We start from the raw sequence: 16,095 nt of genomic DNA, 5'->3' as shown, positions 1-16,095 counted from the left end.
TAAAAAAATTACATTTAAAAACCGATTATTGATCACAGTTGTCTGCAAATCATACAATACATGAAAAATAGTCATGAGTCTAGGAAGATACCCACATACTGCTCAGTAGTAGATGACAGTAAAAGCAATCGCAAATTCTATGTTTGTGCAATATTCCGGCGTGTTAACAATCTTCAGCCCTAACATTGTTCTCTGCAAAACCGCTGCTCAGACAAGAAGGCCCCATGTGTCTGCAAACCTGCATCATCTTGCCTGGAGGCGGCCTGTCTTACAGCAGAGTGCATCCTTTAGGCTCTGTGGGAAAGTACCGACCACAACTCGGCGCTCAGAGTCTTACAGAACGTTTGCCATGACACTGAAGAGGAGCAAGGCGAGCCTGCAGTCTGTCTCACGGGAGCAAACCCATCCAGAAACAATGGCTTTATTATAGCACTTGAAACAGGCCCAGACAGTAGAGACACATTTTTACTGATTAATACGCTAACAAGCGACGGCTGGTTTTGCTCCAAGCGACGGTCGGTTTTGCTCCAATTATACTGACGTCTTGCAAGTAAGCTCTAAAGGTAGGAATGAAATACCAGGAGTTTGTGTCCAACCACTGGTTTGAGGTGTAAATCTAAAAATGAAGGGGCAGATTTACCACACAGCGTAGTGCAACAGCCGCAAATGCTGCGCTGCGTGAAAAGCAGGGTCGGACTGGCCATAGCGGGCACCGGGCATTTCCCCGGTAGGCCGCTAGGGTGGGGGCCGGTTTTGGGCCCCCGGAGGGCCATTTTTGTTACTGGGGGTCAGCTATATCGGCCCTCGGTAACAAAACGGCCAAAACCGTCCCTCGCAAACTGCTTGGCTGCACTCCCCCTACCCCGGGAAGGGGGGGGGGGGCAGCTGAGCAGTTTGCCAGGGCCGGTTTCTGTTTCCAGTCCGGCCCTGGTGAAAAGGAGAGAGGAGGAGAGCACCAAATTGACTGAAATATGGCTTTCCCCTAGCGCCGGGTGCTGAAATCAGCTGCCGTGCTCCACAGATACACCTTCCCGCCATGGTGCAAGGGTTTCTCTTTGATTCTAGCATAGGTTTTGTACTGGAAGGATGTACAAAATACTATGCTTTGACTAACTTAAACCATTTTTTTCCTCTTTGTATGTGTGCTGTACAGTGCAGCACACGTACAAAGTTGAAAAAGAAAGGAGAAATGAAAGCATTTCTTCTTCCTTGTGCCTACTTGAAATGGACGTGGTTTTCTGACACTAAACCCTGTCTACTTTATTTAGTAAATTGGCTTTAACGTCAGAAACCTTGGATGGTTACATGGGAGCACACATGCTCCACCTTTGGTACGCTGCCTTGACCTCAGTAATTCTAAGCAGTGATATGTGCTGCTTTGTGTTACTTTCACACTATTTTCAGCCGGAAAGTTATTCAGAAATAAAAGATATTGCGCCGATTTGTATCCCTTTTGAGACACAAAAACAGCGTAAAATCTTAGTAAATCTCCTCCTATGAGTCATATTGATAGTTAGGTGGATGGGAGACTGTCAAAATGTGTCAGAAATTCCATTCACTATATTACAAATGCTGTAGGCTATAATGTACTTGCAGTATGCAGGAGGGACATCCATCACTAAATTAACTGTGTTATGAATCCAGTCCTGCAGGCTCAGTGCGCACATTAGGAATACCCATACGTATTGATCTAAACACACCATCAAGGGTCTCTTTATTTATTTGCTATTTTATTTATTTATTTATTATTTATTTATTTAGTGATGAAAAGTGTAAGACGTGTCATTGTTGCAAACATCACTGCAGCAATCTTAGCCAGATCTCTGGCACTGGCCCATTTCATGCCACAGAGGTACACTCCAAGGAGGCAGTGGTTGTCTGACAGAATATCGATCACAAAAGTATTGTGTGGACAGAATATCATGGCAAAAATTTCGAGAATCAAAATATCGAGAAGGTAAGCTCAAATAGGTAAGTATAGATTTGCTATTCTTAATTCCCCATCTGTGTACCTTGAATATATGTATGTATGTATGTATGTCTGTGTATATATATATATATATATATATATATATATATATATAAACTAACAACCATTCCCGGCTGTTCCTCGTCTCTTGTCACGGCGAGCCTGTGCGGGTGCCGGACACCCTCGATATGCACAAAACCTTTTTCCTCCCGTTTTCGAAGAAATTCACAGGCTACCTTTGATGCTTTAGTGATTTTATTTAGAGGCACGAAATCAGCAGCTCCCTAGGGAGCTGCTGATTTCGTGCCTCTAAATAAAATCACTAAAGCATCAAAGGTAGCCTGTGAATTTCTTCGAAAACGGGAGGAAAAAGGTTTTGTGCATATATATATATATATATATATATATATATATATGTATATATATATATATATATATATATATATGTATTACCTACTGGCGGTCGCCAGTAGGTAGTTATAGTTAGGACCTATTATCCATAGGAAATCTGCAACATTCTATTTGGAATAACTTTGGCGCCAGTTGACGAATCTTCGCGAATTTTTCAAAACTGGTGGGGCGCTCCGGTCCGCTCCTATCATGGAAGTCTCAGGGTGATTCGCCAAGCGGGGCCGAGAAAAAAGGGGGGTCGCAAAACATGTTTTTCCCATGCAATTTCCCATCGGAACCTTTAGTCGCAGCTACAGGTCAAACTGCTGAACGGAATTACAACAAATTTGGCAAAGAGGTATAGCCCTTGGGGCAGAGTTGTGCCATTTGGTTAAATGGTGTAAATCCGTTCAGTAGTTGCTGAGAAAATCAAAAGTAAAATCATAGTGATATCTATGGCCGCGGTGGATCCGCGCCCCCTAAGCGCACCCTGCCGAGCACGAGTTGTATGCTATTTGGCTGTCAACACTCCAAACCAGGAAGTGTTGGCAGCCATCTTGTGCCTTGGTAGAACCGAGGCACAAGAAAGCAGAAAAAAAACTTGCAAAACACAAAAAGGGGGCAGGGTAGAAACAGCCTGACCCCCTAGGCCTGCTCTGGGAGTCCCACAAGGACCCCCAAGGCCCAAAAAAATGTATTTATTTTAGAAAATCGGCAAAATCTGTGCAGGGTGTGCGGATCCTGCTGATAAAAAAAAGGAAGCTCTTCCTTGGTAATTAGCCCCCGGGGGCCAAGTCCCGGGGGCAATATTCTTATGTGAATAGGGGGTCCAGAGGGGCCCCCCAGCCCCGGGGACCACCACCCCCCGGGGCTTTATAAAATTATGTAGGGGAGCTCACAGCCCTCCCCAACCCCGGGGACCGCCACCCCCGGGCCTTCAATAATTATTGGTGGGGGGCTCAAAGGCCCCCCAAAGCCCCAGAGACCACCAACCCTGGGCTTCTTAAGAATGTATGCGGGGGCTTAAGGCCCCCGCTCCCCGGGGACCGCCACCTCCCTGGGGCACTAAGTATTGTAATTAGGGTGTGCGTTATGGACCCCGAGCCCCGGGGACCAGGGCTTTGTAAGTGGTGTGAGGGGTACCATGCGGCCCTCCTCCTGGAGTCTGTCATGGCCCTGGGGACCGCCACCCCCCAGGGCTGGTTCCTGCAGTGTCCCGGGATGCTCACCCCCCGGGACACTGTAGTTTGCAATGACAGGGTGGGAGCCTCGCGGCTCCCACCCTGTCATTGTAAACTGCTTTGCTTCATTAAAGCGAGAGCAGGGAAACCTGCTCTCGCTTCAATGAAGCAAAGCAGATTGCTTTTCCACATGGGTAGCAGCATGTTAGCTGCTCCCCATGTGCAAAAGCTATGCCGGCTCCGACAGGAGGCGGGGAGCCGGCTGGGACCGTGGGGGTTTTGGGACCCCTCCACGGTCCCCAACGAGAGGCCAGGCCCCAGGGATGGGGTCCCCGGGGCCAAAGTGGAAAAATGTTTAAAATTAAGTGGCCATGCCCCACGGGGTGGGGTCCTCGGGCCATAAGTGGCCCGGGAGGGGACCACAAAGCCCCCTTCCCCCAAAAATATATAAAAAAACAAGGCAGAGCCCTGGGGGATGGGGTCCCCGGGGCTAAAAGAAGCCTCAGGAGGGGGGCCTCGCAGCTCCCCTCCTTGGTAAGAATATAAAAAATTATTTGGCCAATGCCCCAGGGATGGGGTCCCAGGGGCCGATAATAGCCTCGAGAGGGGGCCCCGCATGGCCCCCGTCCCGATTAAAAATTAAAAAATGTATTAATTAGGGGTCAGGCTCTGGGGGATGGGGTCCCCAGGGCCCAAAAAACAGTAAAGGAAGGGGGGCCATAAAGCCCCCCTTCTAAAAAAGAAAAAAAAAACGGCATTGTGCTGGAGGCCTTTCCCCCTACCACCAACGCTATGCAACGCACCCTGTGGTGAATTTTAAGATGAGGAATTTTTTCCCCTACAATCCTAGCCCACGGGGTACCTCCAGTAAGTGCCACGGAGCTGCATTGCAGAGTGTTCTAAAATGGGCGTGTCCTCTGAACACCTCTCTGCAACACAGCTCCCTGGTGCATACTGGAGGTACTTGGTGGGCTAGTCGGCCCCCAGGGACCCTCAGGATTGAAGAGGAATTAATTCCCCAACTTAAAATGCGCCACAGGGCGTGTTTGCACACATGTCACCTCAGGCCCCGCCCACTTCCTTCACCATTGTGCAAAGGCACCCCCTGGCGAGTTTAAGTTGGGTAATTAATTCCCCTTCAATACTGAGGGTCCCATAGGGCCAACTAGCCCACCAGGTATCTCCAGTATGTGCCAGGGAGCTGCGTTGCAGACAGGTGTTCAGAGACCACACCCCTTTTTACACCTCTCTGCAACGCAGCTGGGTGGCACTTACTGGAGTTACCTAGTGGGCTAGTTTGACCCTAGGGACCCTCAGGATTGAAGGGGAATTAATCCACCAATTTAAAACACGCCATGGGGCGCGTTTGCACAGTGGGGAAGGGAGGGGACGAGGCCTGAAGTGACGTGTGCAAACACGCCCTGTGGCGCGTTTTAAGTTGGGGAAATAATTCCCATTCAATCCTGAGGGCCCATGGGGTCTAACTAGCTCACCAGGTGCTTCCAGTTAGCGCCGCTGCGCTGCGTTGCAGAGAGGTGGTCCAGGCTGTGGTCCTTTTTACACCTCTCTGCAACTCAGCTCTGTGGTGCTTACTGGAGGTATCTAGTGGGCTAGTTAGACCCTAGGAACCCTTAGGATTTAAGGGGAGTAAATCTCCCAAATTAAAACGGCCACAGAGCGTGTTTGCACAGCGGTGAAGGGAGGGGACGGGGCCTGAGGTGATGTGTGTAAACACGCCATGTGGCGCATTTTAAGTTGGGGAATTAAGTCCTCTTTAATCTTGAGAGTACCTGAGTCCAACTAGTCCACCATGTACCTCCAGTAAGCACCCGAGAGTTGCGTTGCAGAGAGGTGATCCAAGGCCATGTCCCATTTCACACCTCTCTGCAATGCAACGCTGTGGCACTTACTGGACATACCTGGTGGGTTAGTTAGCCTCCAGGGACCCTCAAGATTCAAGGGGACTTTATACCCCAACTTAAAACGCCCACAGGTCGTGTTTGCACACATGTCATCTCAGACCCCCCGACCCTTCACCAGTGTGCAAACGCACCCTGTGGCGCGTTTTAAGAGGTAGTTTTAATTCCCCTTCCCTATTATATACTAGGGGCTTACAGAGGAGGTCATGCTAATAACAGGGGTAGCCCAACGCATAGTGTTCCCTGATGCATGTAGGTGTTTTAAATGTATTCTAAGTGTCTTTTAGCATAGGACTGGCTCTAGGACTGGTTAGTCAGAGACAGTTACCACCAGTACCCATCTGAAAAAGTTGAGGGTGCAGGATGATTTTGCAACAAGGCCTCTTTCTGCTCCTCTGTTTGTTCTTTCTGCACGTCTTCCTTCTTCCTGAACTTTTCTTTGTCTTTGAGGACTTCTGTTGCTTTTTTCTGCATTTCTTTTTCTTCTTTCTGTGTGTTTTCTTCTTTCTTCACATGGCCTACCTCTGTAGGCATAGTTAGAAACTAGCATTTAAACAACCTTTGAAATTTACTGAAAAAACCATAGGTTTCAGTCACGTTATAGTTAGGAATTAGCATTTAAAAACCTTAGAAATTCACTGAAAAAACCATAGGTTTCAGGGGCGTTATAGTTAGCTGGACATTTCACACGTACAAAACCATTGAAATTCCCCCGTTATAGTTAGTTCAGCTAACTATAACTCGTGCGCCCGCAATGCACTGCTGATGATGTCACATATTACATCACTCATCACATGTTCAGTGACATCACTCATGACATCACTGATGACATCCCAAATTACATCACTGATGACATCATCCTTGTGATAGAGTGGCAGACCTCCTCTCAACCTAATATAACCTTTGCTACACACACTCAAAAATAGAAACTAACATTTTCAAAACAATGGATATACCAATGCCAGTTACAAGAACCTATTCAGTAATTTCACGATCTACATACACATCCCCTCATTCACCAACAGTCCTATACAGTCACTCATACATGTACACACTTAACATTTGTACACATACACCTATACATCCTGTTACACACCGCCACTTATCCGTAGAGTTACCCACACACATAGTCACTCATGCTAATAAAGATTCAAACATCCATTTACTTGCATATACAGTTATACACACACCAGCACACTTACTTCCACAGAAACGTACACACACTTACTCTTTTAAACAATCCCTTATAGAAACACATACTTACTCATACAGGAACTCTTCCAATCTCTCACTCTCAGATATACTCACTTATATACACCAATACTCACATATACTAGTTTAAAATATATGTAGTTACTTATAAAGACACTATTGAGGCGGTCATTCACTCACTAACACACCCATACACACACTCATCCACCCATACAGTCCTGCACACATACTGTCTTCAACACATACAAACAGTGACGCACTCATTCATGCATCTATGCACTAAGTAATACCCTCCACTGAACCATACAGACACTCAGACACTCGAAAAACCAAGTAATAACCCATATAGACACTCACGTAGCTACTCACCAACCCATGCAGTCGCTTATACAGAAAGTGAGCGATTAATATAGATATTTACATATTTAAATATTACTCACTAACCCATGTATTCACTAAGATACACTTAATCAGTCCGTTATACAATCAATTTTACAAAACAAAAACATCCATTGACACTTATATACCCATTTATTCTTCCATCGACCTTGAGATATACATATATAAAACATATTTAATTTTCAGAAAAGCACACATTCACTGGATGATGTCATCAGTGATGTCATCAGTGATGTCGTTTGAGATGTCATCAGTGATGTCATGAGCGATGTCACTGACCATGTCATGAGTGATGTAATATGTGACATCATCAGCAGTGCATTGCGGGCGCGTGAGTTATAGTTAGCTGAACTAACTATAACAGGGGAAATTCAATGGTTTTGTACGAGTAAAATGTCCAGCTAACTATAACGCCCCTGAAACCTAGGTTTTTTTCGGTGAATATATATATCTATATATATATATATATATATATATTTGCTGTAAAAACACAGGTGTCATGGACGTTATAGTTAGAAATTAGCATGTAAAAAAACCTTAGAAATTCATGGAAAAAAAGCAAAGGTTACAGGGACGTTATAGTTAGGCTGACATTTCATCACTGATTACATCTCCAATGACATCACTGATGGCTCTGGGAATGTGTTTGTGAATGGTTGTGTGGGATGGCATTGGAGGTATAAAAGATTCTATAGGGGTGTGAGTGAGTGTCAGAAATGCTGTGGATGATTTCATCACTGATGTCATCAGTGATGTCATTTGAGATGTCATGAGTGATGTCACTGACCATGTCATGAGTGATGTAAGATGTGAGGTCATAAGCAGTGCATTGCAGAGGCGTAAGTTATAGTTAGCTGAGCTAACTATACCTGCTGAATTTCTCTGGTCTTGTACGAGTGAAATGTCAGCCTAACTATAACGTCCCTATAACCTTTGTTTTTTTACCGTGAATTTCTAAGGTTTATTAAATGCTAATTTCTAACTATAATATCCCTGAAACCTGTGTTTTTTTCAGTGAATTAAGTTTTTTTTAACTAGCAGTCACATTTGCAGAGTGGTGGAGAAAGAAGTCTGGGCCTCTGACCAGCTCTCAGGAATTCCGTTGCGTAGGACTTACAGGAGCTACCAGGAGGGCTTCTTGGCCCCAAGGTCCCTCTGGTGTAAAGTGGACTTGATCCCCAACTAGTAGTGTGTCAGGAGGCACGTTTGTAGAGCGGTAGTGAAAGGGGGGCATGGCCTCTGAAGACCTCTTAACAATCCCACTGTGTGGGACTTACTGGAGGTAACACATCTTTTGAATTTGTGCCCCGGGGAGGTGGCGGTCGTCAGGGCTGCGGGGGCCGCGTGTCTCCCCGCATTACACAAAATTAGCCCCGGGAGGTGGCGGTCCCCGGAGCTGCAGGGCCACATGGCCCCCACATTTAACATAATTAGCCCTGGGTAGGTGGCGATCCCCGGGACTTCATGGGGGGCAAGAGCCCTCACACGCATTCATTTTAAAAACAAAGCCCCGGGTAGGTGGCGGCTCCCAGGGCTGTGGGGTATTCAAGTGGCTCCTGCATTTAATAAACATTGCCCCGGGGAGGGGGCAGTCCCCGGGCTGGAGGCTTGCATCTATTTTAATGATTGCCCCCAGGACATGGCCCACCCGGGGGCTTAAGGAAAATGAAGCGCTTCATTTATAAAAAGAAATTCGTGGATCCAATGTAAATCCCGCCCCAAAATAAAAAAAAAATGGTTTTGTGGGCCCTGGGGGTCACTGAGCAGACCTAGAGGGCCAGGGTGTTTCTACCCTGCCCCCTTTTCTTAATTTTTTTAATGTTTTTTGACCTTTTTTCTTGTGACTCAGTTCAACCAAGTCACAAGATGGCTGCCAACACTTCCTGGCAATCAGATCGCAGACTCGAGATTGGGAGGGTTCATGGATCCTCCACGGCCGGATTTGTGTATCTGATAAACATTTAAATTTCACAGGAACTACTGCATGGATTTATACCATTTAACAAAAAAGAGTGCTTTCTGAACCAAGAGCTACCTTTTTGCCAAATTTGGTGTAATTCCGTTCAGCAGTTTGGACTGGAGACATTTCTAAAGTTTTCTATGGAAATTAACATGGAGAAAGGCTTTTGGGCCCAGTTTTTTCTCGGCCTCCGCTTGACAAATCACCCAGAGATTTTCAACACAGCAGCTGACCTGACCGCCCCATTAGTTTTGAAAATTTGGCGAAGATTCCTCAAATGGCACTAAAGATATTGGCAAATCAAAAAACACTTTTTCTTTAGAAACTAGACCCTAACTATAACTACCTACTGGTGACTGCCAGTAGGTAATATATATATTATTCGAAAACAACAAAGGTTACAGGGACATTATAGTTAGGGGAAGATTTCACTCTTACAAAACCAGTGAAATTCGGCAGTTATAGATACTTGAGCTAACTTATGCACCTGTATTGCACTGCTCATGACCTCACATATTACATCACTCATGACATGGTCAGTGACATCCCTGATGACATCACTAATGACATCTCAAAAGGGCATCACTGATGACACAATCCAGTGAGTGTATGTATTTTGTAAGAGTTTATGATTGTTAAACATATATACTAAAGTACTACAAAAGTTAAAGTAGTATACTAGGTGTACTACTAATGAGTGATACTACTTCTAATATGTATCATGTGAGTGGCTGTGTGACTGAATGTTCACATTCAATCCTAAGCCCTTAGTACCACCTACCTGATAATTAACACTATTACGACAGTTCTTATAGGGATTCACTTTTTCTTGATGTTCCAGGGCTAACCAGCCTCGCGCAGAGACCTAATAATTCATGTATGTTCTAAGTTAATGTGTACTGCCAAAGTATATTTGGAATCTATGTTTTTAATTGTTCTAATATGTTCCTTTTGCCTTTCTTTCAGTTTGCGGGTTGTAGAGCCCACATATTGTTTTTTGCAAATACAGTACATTATATAGATACAGTGTGTTGTGTTGCAATTGATAAACGTATTGATCTTGTATTGACTGATCCCCTGAAAGTCAGAAAAGGTAGTTATGTTATTAGCTATATATTTACAGTATATGCATTTCGAACACTTAAAGCAGCCAACAAGTAAGTCACTTAGCCAAGAAGAAGCAGTAGGTTGCTGAATACTTGGTATACATTTAACTGTGTCACTGGAACTTAGGATATTTCTCAAAGTTGGTGATTTTCTATATGCAATTAGAGGTTTAGAAGATAGTATATTTTATAGGTCATCATTGCATTGTAAAATACTCCAGTGTCTGTGTAAACTGTTGTAAATGTCTTTGTTCCCTTCGCTATATATTGTGATAAATCTCACATAATTTTTAGCGATATCCATATTCCTAGTTTTCTTTAAAACTAGGTTTGAAATGATCATCCCTCGGGACTGTTCTAGCTCTTATTCTTGCTCTTTTTACATCTTTATTTTGATAACGCCTTTGCAAAAATCTCTCTGTGATGTCTTTTTCTTTGATTTCATAATCACATTTCAAGGTGCAGGTTCTTCTTTTACGTAGGTATTCCCCATATGGAATGTTCTGTATTTGTTTACTGGAATTACCTGAATCTGCATGTAAAAAAGAGTTAGTGGAAGTTGGTTTTCTGAAAAGCTTAGACACTAACTTTCCCTCTTTAATATATAGTTCTAGGCCCCAAAAATATAATTTTTCTTAACTGTATTCCAAACTTAATGTCACGTTAAAATGATTGGTATTGACGTACTTATGGTAGTTCCATGCCAAAAAACGGTCATCTATGTAGCAGCACCAAAAGACCACCTTGTCCAAACTTTCAGATGTACTCCAGGCATTCTCCCTCTCATACAAACCCATAAACAGGTTTGCATCTGAGGGAGGGTTGTACTTTTCCTAATATTTTTTCCCTCCTCCCAATTTTCTCCCTTTTTCCCTCTCTGCCATATTGTAGTTGCTTTATGTTGTTTTTCAGTGTATATATAGCTCAGTGATGATATGTAAACACAACTCACAAGTCTGATGGTTTCAATTATGTTTTCCATTAGTCTGTTATTCTACTGTATTTGTATGGATTTCACAGCAGAGAAACAACACATTCGACTTAATTTCAAATTTAGGGGTCGATTAGGATGGCGGACGGAAACGGGTACCGTCCGCCATGGTCGCGGAAAAATCACTCCCGCCCGCACCGCGGAGAATCCGCGGTTGCGATTAGGATATCCATGTCAAGAAACTCCGACCGCGGCGGACGGATCACATCAAACACCGTCCGCGGCGGACGGAACACATCTAACACCGTCCGCGGCGGACGGAACCAAAAGAACACCCACCGCCGCGGACGGACATGACCGTGGGAACAGGCCCAACCGCCGCCATACCTGAGGAGGGTCCGTCCGCGCGAATAGGATAATGCCGCCATTCCAACGGAACTCACCGCCGTCCTCCACCGCCGCGGAAACAATACCTCCGAAAACGGACCGTGACTGCGGAAGGACCACACAAACACCATCCCTGCCGTCAAACCAATTGCAAAATGGCAGACGGAAGTAAATAGAAAATACATTAAACAGAACACCCAACCACCATAAACACCCACCCCAGCAACTACACGCCCCAATGACACCCCCCAGCTCCGAAAAATGCACCTAAATCACCACACCCACAGAACACCTGATTGCCAACAACCATTGGGAAACCACCACCACACAGGGTATAAAAAGATTCCCTCCCACTACCACAGTCCTTTGCATCACAGAATAGCTGCAAGCAAGAGCCACATTACCACGAACAGCAGACACACACAAACACACACACCACACAACCCAACACAACACCATCCCTACACACCACACACCTGCACATCCCACCCCACCACACCAACACCTTGCACATCACACACCATGGCACCCAAGAAGAATCCAAAATTCACTGACACTGAGTTGAAGGTCATGGTGGATGAAATCATCCGTGTCGAACCACAGCTCTTCGGCAATCTAGTCCAGCAGACAACCTTGGCAACCAAAAACCACATGTGGGACAGGATAGTGACCAGAGTGAATGCGTCAGGGACCGTGCCACGCACCAAACACGACATCCAGAGGCGGTGGCACGACCTCAAGGCAAGGGTGAAAGGCATCAGGGCGAAGAACCACCTGCGGGCAAACCACACTAGCGGCGGCACTCCCCCGGAGCCCTTACCATTTGCTGAATGGGAGGAGAAGGTGCTGGGCATACTGCACCCTGAGAGCCTGGAAGGAATCGAGGAGGGAGAAGAGGCTGGTAAGTACAAAGAAATGACCACGATCACACTGCCGTGGTCTGCCATGCACAACTGACAAGACACATCTCCCTGGCCCCAATCCATGCATGTGGACCACACAGTCACCCAAATGTGAAGTCCTCAGCTCAAATGCACCCACCATGACCAACCACAAATGTTGCCTCCTACATTCCCATGCTTGCATGTTGTCAGAGCAACCAACACCACAACTCCCAACAGGCCCCCATGTCCACAGGGAGGGTGGCGGTGGGTGGGGGGTGAGAGAGACCAGCACTACAACTCCCAACAGGCCCCCATGTCCACAGGGAGGGATGGCGGTGGGTGGGGGTTGAGAGAGACCAGCACTACAACTCCCAACAGGCCCCCATGTCCACAGGGAGGGTGGCGGTGGGTGGGGGTTGAGAGAGACCAGCACTACAACTCCCAACTGGCCCCCATGTCCACAGGGAGGGCGGCGGTGGGGGGGAGAGCGAGAGGTGTGTGGGGTGTGTGGGAGACCAGCACTACAACTCCCAACAGGCCCCCATGACCACAGGGAGGATGGCGGTGGGTGGGGGGTGAGAGAGACCAGCACTACAACTCCCAACAGGCCCCCATGTCCACAGGGAGGGATGGCGGTGGGTGGGGGTTGAGAGAGACCAGCACTACAACTCCCAACAGGCCCTCATGTCCACAGGGGGGGTGGCGGTGGGTGGGGGTTGAGAGAGACCAGCACTACAACTCCCAACTGGCCCCCATGTCCACAGGGAGGGTGGCGGTGGGGGGGAGTGTGAGAGGTGTGTGGGATGTGTGGGAGACCAGCACTACAACTCCCAACAGGCCCCCATGTCCACAGGGAGGGTGGCGGTGGGTGGGGGGTGGGAGAGACCAGCACTACAACTCCCAACAGGCCCCCATGTCCACAGGGAGGGATGGCGGTGGGTGGGGGTTGAGAGAGACCAGCACTACAACTCCCAACAGGCCCCCATGTCCACAGGGAGGGTGGCGGTGGGTGGGGTTGAGAGAGACCAGCACTACAACTCCCAACTGGCCCCCATGTCCACAGGGAGGGTGGCGGTGGGGGGGAGTGTGAGAGGTGTGTGGGAGACCAGCACTACAACTCCCAACAGGCCCCCATGTCCACAGGGAGGGTGGTGGTGGGTGGGGGGTGAGAGAGACCAGCACTACAACTCCCAACAGGCCCCCATGTCCACAGGGAGGGTGGCGGTGGGGGGGGGGTGTGAGAGAGGTAATTGATTAGTAATGTTGTTACCAAAACCATGTTATGTCCACAGCATTGATCATGATAATCTTGTCCCTCAGGTGATCGCAACTTGACTGGCGCAAGCACCAACCGCCAGCACCAGTCGCCCCCCTCACAGCATGGACTCTCTGGGGGCGAGCCCATTGCCAGCTCAGACGCAGAGGACGAAGCGGGACCAAGCAGACTTCCAGGGCCATTAGGCTCACAGAACATCACTGCCTCCACCACCAAGGCCTATGTCACCACACCATCACCTGCCATAGTGAGCTGTGCAGCCACCACCACCACCACCTCCACCACCACCACCACTCCTGCCTGTGCCACCCTACCTGACCCATCAGCCGATGATGGGCCATCTACATCCCAGGCAAGCAGGGAGAGTGGACGTGAGAGGACACAGGTGAGGGCACAGCACACAACCAGGAGTGCAGTTGTCTGGCGAGGTGGGGAAGGACACCCACCCCATCCTGCTGCCGAAACCCTGGAAGCCATCGCAAGAGTCAATGCCTCCTATCAGCGGGCGCAGGAACAGTCTGAACGGGCCCACCAAGACTCACAGGAGAACAGCAATCTGTTGCGGTCCATAGATACGCGCATAGGGCAAATTGTGGACATCATGGGCCAAGCTACTGCTCTGTGGAGGGACTGGCTATCCCGCGCCACACCACCACCCCCTCACCCTAGTGCCCAGCGGGACCGCTCCCCAACACCACCGCCACCCACACCTGAGCCCACGGACAGGGAGGTGGCCCCTGACCAACCTGCCCCCACAGCTGTCTCCGCTCCGGCTCCAAGACGGAGGGGCCGTCCGAGGCTGAATGCAGGTGAGAACAGTGGTGTTGCCCCATCAACCCGCTCTAAGAGGGGGCGCCAATGACTTCACCCTTGTCTGAGCCTGCCATTCACCCTGAAAACTATCCTGTCCCACAATGCCAACCATTGCCGTGGATTTCCAGTTTGTCCTTAACCCGGGAGATGGATCTCCCTTTGGCGGTGCCGCAATATGAAAAGATTCTCATAGAGGCCTTGGATGAACTGGCCCCTGCTCGGTCCTGCTATTCAGCCAGGAAAAGACCCTCAGCCCCCTGGTTCTCTGAACAGCTAAGACTCCTTAGACAGGAAGTAAGGAGACAGGAGCGCCTATGGCATGCTAGCTGGGACCAAAGAGATAGGGAAGCCCATAAGATCCTGTTAAAAAGATACAAACTGGAAGTGATCAGGACCAAACAAGAATATTTTACGGCCCTCACAGCTTCACTTTCATCTCCTAAAGAGCTCTTCAGGATTGTGGACTCTCTTACATCTCTTCAGGTCCCCGACCCTGTGATTGCATCTCAGGAGCTCTGCAATGACATAGCCCTCTTCTTTCAGTCCAAAATATCAGACATTTATACTGCTTTGGAGTCGCAGAGATAATCTACTGCTGAGCCACCGGCTCCCGCTGTCTTGGACGCTATTTCTGTAGAGCTACCCTTGGCCGGATGTCTGGAATCCTTTCCTCCTCTCTCTCTACAAGATCTAGAGACTTTGCTTAATAAAACTAAATCTGGGTCTCCGCTCGACGCCTGTCCTCTAAAGATCCTGAAGCAGTGTAGAGAATCCCTCTTACCCCCTTTGGTTGACATCATGAATAGGGCGATGAGGGAGGGCACTTTCCCTCAGCAGTGGAAAAATGCTGTTGTAAAACCACTGCTTAAGAAACCCTCCCTTGATCCTGGGATTTTAAAGAACTTTCGCCCCATCTCACTGCTCCCGGCTCCCGCGAAGATGTTAGAAGCTCATTTAAATAAACATCTTGCTGCCTTTGTGGAGAGTTCGGGCTGTTTGGATCCTTCCCAGCATGGGTTTAGGAGGGAACATAGCACCGAGTCTGCCCTCACCCTGGTGCTTGATTCCATCCGCACGTGTGTGGATGGGGGCCAGACCTCCCTCCTAATCCTTCTGGACCTCACGGCTGCCTTCGATACCCTTTCTCCCCTAGTCTTAACATCTCGATTGGGTGAGATTGGGGTTCAGGGGGCAGCCCTGGGGCTCCTTTCCTCTTTTCACGACCATAGAGAGCAAAGGGTAATGCTGGGTAAATTCCTATCTCCATCCCTGTCTGTGCAATGTGGGGTCCCTCAGGGGTCGGCGCTCAGTCCCACCCTTTTTAACATCTATGTGACCCCCCTTGCCAGACTAATTAGATCTTTTGGGATGGAGGTAGTTTCCTATGCGGACGATACCCAGATCCTCGTCTCTCTCTCCCAGTCAACTAAGCTGACAGCCTCCAATTTTAGATCTTGTATGGAGGCAGTCAGCCAGTGGATAATTCACAATTCACTGAAATTAAATGGGGAGAAGACTGAGGTGATGGTGTTTGGAGGAAAGGAAGAGATCTGGTCAATGGAGTGGTGGCCTGACTCACTGGGTGCCTGCCCTAATCCCACCTCTTTGGCTAAAAATCTTGGGGTCATGATTGATCCCACCCTTGGTATGTGCCAACAGGTTAATAGG

Source organism: Lissotriton helveticus, chromosome 12 (genome assembly GCF_964261635.1).
Source record: "Lissotriton helveticus chromosome 12, aLisHel1.1, whole genome shotgun sequence".
NCBI classification, from domain to species: domain Eukaryota; kingdom Metazoa; phylum Chordata; class Amphibia; order Caudata; family Salamandridae; genus Lissotriton; species Lissotriton helveticus.
Note: the sequence above shows the minus strand (reverse complement) of the source record.